The sequence below is a fragment of the Medicago truncatula genome, chromosome 7 (genome assembly GCF_003473485.1).
Source record: "Medicago truncatula cultivar Jemalong A17 chromosome 7, MtrunA17r5.0-ANR, whole genome shotgun sequence".
NCBI classification, from domain to species: Eukaryota; Viridiplantae; Streptophyta; class Magnoliopsida; order Fabales; family Fabaceae; genus Medicago; species Medicago truncatula.
The window spans coordinates 21,907,990-21,911,825 of record NC_053048.1 but is presented as its reverse complement, the minus strand read 5'-3'; positions in this window follow the sequence as shown (position 1 = coordinate 21,911,825).

Below are 3,836 nucleotides of genomic sequence, written 5' to 3'. Positions count from 1 at the left end.
ACCCACTCAATGATAATCATTCCCCAAGGTGTTCACAATGTGTTTCCCAACCCTAGAATATACTCACAAGAACTCAACTATTAACCCTAAAAGTTCGCTCTTTTGGTCTCCCAAGAATCCACTCAAAAATTGCACAAAAGTACATTTTTAAACAACAACAAAACTGCATTTTTAAATTCTCACTTTTGGTTGTGCTTGAACACAAAAGAGATGTGCCTAGATGCAAGACAACAACCTCAAAATGCCTCCTGCTAATCTCTTAGGATTGGGCGCAAATATTTTGCATCTGAAAGTAAACCATAAATATACCCCCTAAGTTATTAATCTTCTGCATAATGATCGGAAAATTGATTCTAAGACAACTTTTAATTGTTAGCCTTGTATTGTGATTATTATAGTTAACTTTCAATTTACCACCTAAATTATTACTCTCTCTTACTTGGTTTATGAATTATTAAATTATAAAGGTTATGTAAATTGTTCCAGCAAATATGGGTAAATTGAGTTTTGGTCCCTATAATTACCAATCCTTTCAAACAAACCTTACAATTACTTATCATTTTTAATTTAATCTCAAATCCCTTTTTTTTTTTGTTTTTGCTGAAGTGGCTTGTTTTTGCTAACGTGTCCATGTTGGATATGCCATAAGGTTTCTGACTTAGATTAAAGCTGACTATGAAGATGAAAATACCCCTCATTGTTTAAGACAAATGATAAATAGCCAAAATACCCTTATCTTTAACTATAAATTTCTCAAACCCAGATTGAGAAGAAGAATAGAGAAATCATGACTAACATCACCATCATCATAATCCCAATCATCTTTCCATTACCGATTCACCCATTTTGAAGTTGATACCTTTGTAAAAATTCTTTGCTTACAATATATATGTAAAGGAGAATTGGAACTAGGGCTGATGAAACTGTTGAGATGTAGAGCAAAGTGATCTGGGTGAGAAGATGAAGAAGACGAGATCAAGCTCTCGACACCTTCCTCTGTGGATTACTAACAAACACTCAACATCCTTTGCATATTCAAATCCAAAAAAACCATTCAAGAGCTTAAAGATCTTGGAACATTTCAAAACAAAATTCACCAACACCATCCTCTGCGCATTTTCACCATCCTCATCCTACCATTCATAATCGACATCAATTCAGATTCAATTGTCTTCTCCTTCATTCTTAACTAAGTTTAATCTTTATGTTCTTGTCTAATTTTTATTGATTTGAAGACATTGTATTTATGTGTTGTGTGTAAGGGTTGGAAAAAGTCGAGTTGAGTCGAGATTTTCTTAAATGGGTAAGACCTAGGTTAAAAAACTAATGCCTATGTTTGACCTATTATCATGTCAAAGATTTTATTTTAAGCAAAGGGTGGCCTAACCTATTAGCCTTGTTGAGATAATTCCAAAACCCTTCTTATATGTTTTAATGATAACAAACTTTATTGTATTAAAGAGATTTGTATAATTATGATATGTGTTGTGATCTGACAAGTTTCTTTAAGTTTTCTTTAGAGAAGGATATTACAAATGCACATATATCCAAGAAACATGAACCTTAACAACACCATGTGCTAAATCCCTCAGTTTGACCTATTATCATGCACCATGAAGGGTTATTCCATCAGTAATTAATGAGGGTCTAAATCCCTAAGTAATGCAATTTTGAATTGGTTAGTAAATTGGGGAATTCTTGTAGTGTAAGAAGGACTTTATAATGATTATAAGTACTATAGAATGAGATCAGAAGAAATCTCTTGGGCACAACAAAATTGAAGAACAAGATTAACCTAAGAATATGAGATCAGAAGCTTATCCATGTCAATCTTATGAACAAAATTCTTCAATAATTTTTTTTTAGTGAAAACATCTGAAGCACTTCAGATTAAAGATGAGAAAATTAGATAGACACATCATAAACACTTTAAAATGGCTAACAAGGAAGTTCATAATTGGTTCTCATCTACTGATTCTCAACTCATAAATTAAGATTAAGACTTTTGAAGAATGTAATGAAGATCAATTGTACTTGAGGTTGTAGATTAGGTATATCATAAGAACAAGTCAATTGATACTCCAAAGATCAAAAGCAGATCAGAAAGGACTTTAGAATGGGAATTTCACAAAATACCAAAAGGAATAATGGTAGAAACATAACCAAAGATGCATAAGATCAAAAGCAAAGATCAGAAGTTCAGAAGCATTGCACAACGATTAGTTTCAAATCTTTCTTGGTCCACAAGGAAAATCACAAAAGGACAAAATAATGCGTAGTTCATAACTGCTAGTTCCTTGCTTGATCACTAAGATTGAAACTATGTATAGGGAAACATAATTCATCTGAGAGCACAACCTTTCGACACACTATCTCTCACCAAAATTCGTTTTTGTTAAGAATCTCTATATCTGAAAAAGATCAGAAGCAGAAAAGATCAGATTGCTTGAAAAATATCCAAACATCTTCTCATATTGAAATTCACTTCTCAAACATTAAATGACAATCACGAATGCAGTTTATCCTCCATTGTATCTTTGGAACATCTTTTATAGTGTATTTGAAAAATTTAGATTCACCTATGTAATCTCAGTTGTAAGGCTTCACTAATCCTTTTTAGGGTATAAAGATGGATTGTGTGGTAGCTCCAAATCTGAAGAGGCTGTCCAAAACTTATATGGTCAGGTAGACTGGAAAAAAAAAAAAAAGAGTGTAAACCCTGATAAAGTATCTTAGGCACCAGATTGAAAAATCTCACAGTCATCAAGAACTAGACTAGCCCAGTTGGTTGAACTAGAATAATTATTTTGTATCATCTTCTCTTCCCTTGAATCTTTTATTTGATAGTGCATAAGCAAGCACATTCATCCAATCTCTTCTTGTATCAAATTCATTTGATACATATTTCAGATCCTCTCATCTGAATATCTTCTCAAAGTTTGAGAAGCAGCCAAATTTTTTAAAGGGTCACAATTCAAACTCATTTCCTTGTGACCATTATTTTTACTTTAAGTCTGTCTAAAAGCCTAATTTGTGCTAAGAATTTTTTTGTAGAGCTTGTACATCCATTTTGTAGAGGCTAATAATCATATGTTGCAAACATTTGATATATTGCTTTGTTCTTTATTTGTATTCGTTTGAATTGGAATAATAGAGTAATACCAAGGGTTTTGTGACTCATTGGACATTCCAAATGACAAAAAAATTGCAAACAAATAATAAATTAATTGTTTTATTGGAAATTTGGAGGAACTAAAAATCTATGAATTGCTGTAATTTTACATAAGATTTAGTCTGACCTATTTAAATTAATGGACTTTTTTATAAAGTTTGTGCCTAACCTATTTGTTAAACGAGCTAGGTTGTTGCATACATTAAGTAAGTCAGGCCATAGAGTTGTGCTGCCTGCCTATTTCCACCCTTAGTTGTGTATGTATTGTATTTATTTTCTTGATCAAATTACTAATCCCCTATATCAAATAGTGTGTCACTGTTTGTTCTTAACAACAACAAGAACAATGTTTTTTCTGTGTTGAACATTATCAATATTTTTTTCTTGGTTGAAGACAAAGAAATTGATGACCGTGTGGGTTGAACATGGAGGGTAATTTTGTCATTTCATTTTTGTCTATAAGTTGTAAGGACATTTCTATCCTTACATTTCCATTTTTTATGTGTCAACAATAATCTTGCAAAATCATCACTTTCGTATCAGCAAAAACACACCACATCAAAAAATAAATGAGTTCAGGGACCAAATTAAAAGTGATTAGTTATTGCATGATAAATTGAAAGGATTAGTAAATATATGGAACAAAAGTCAAATTTATTATATT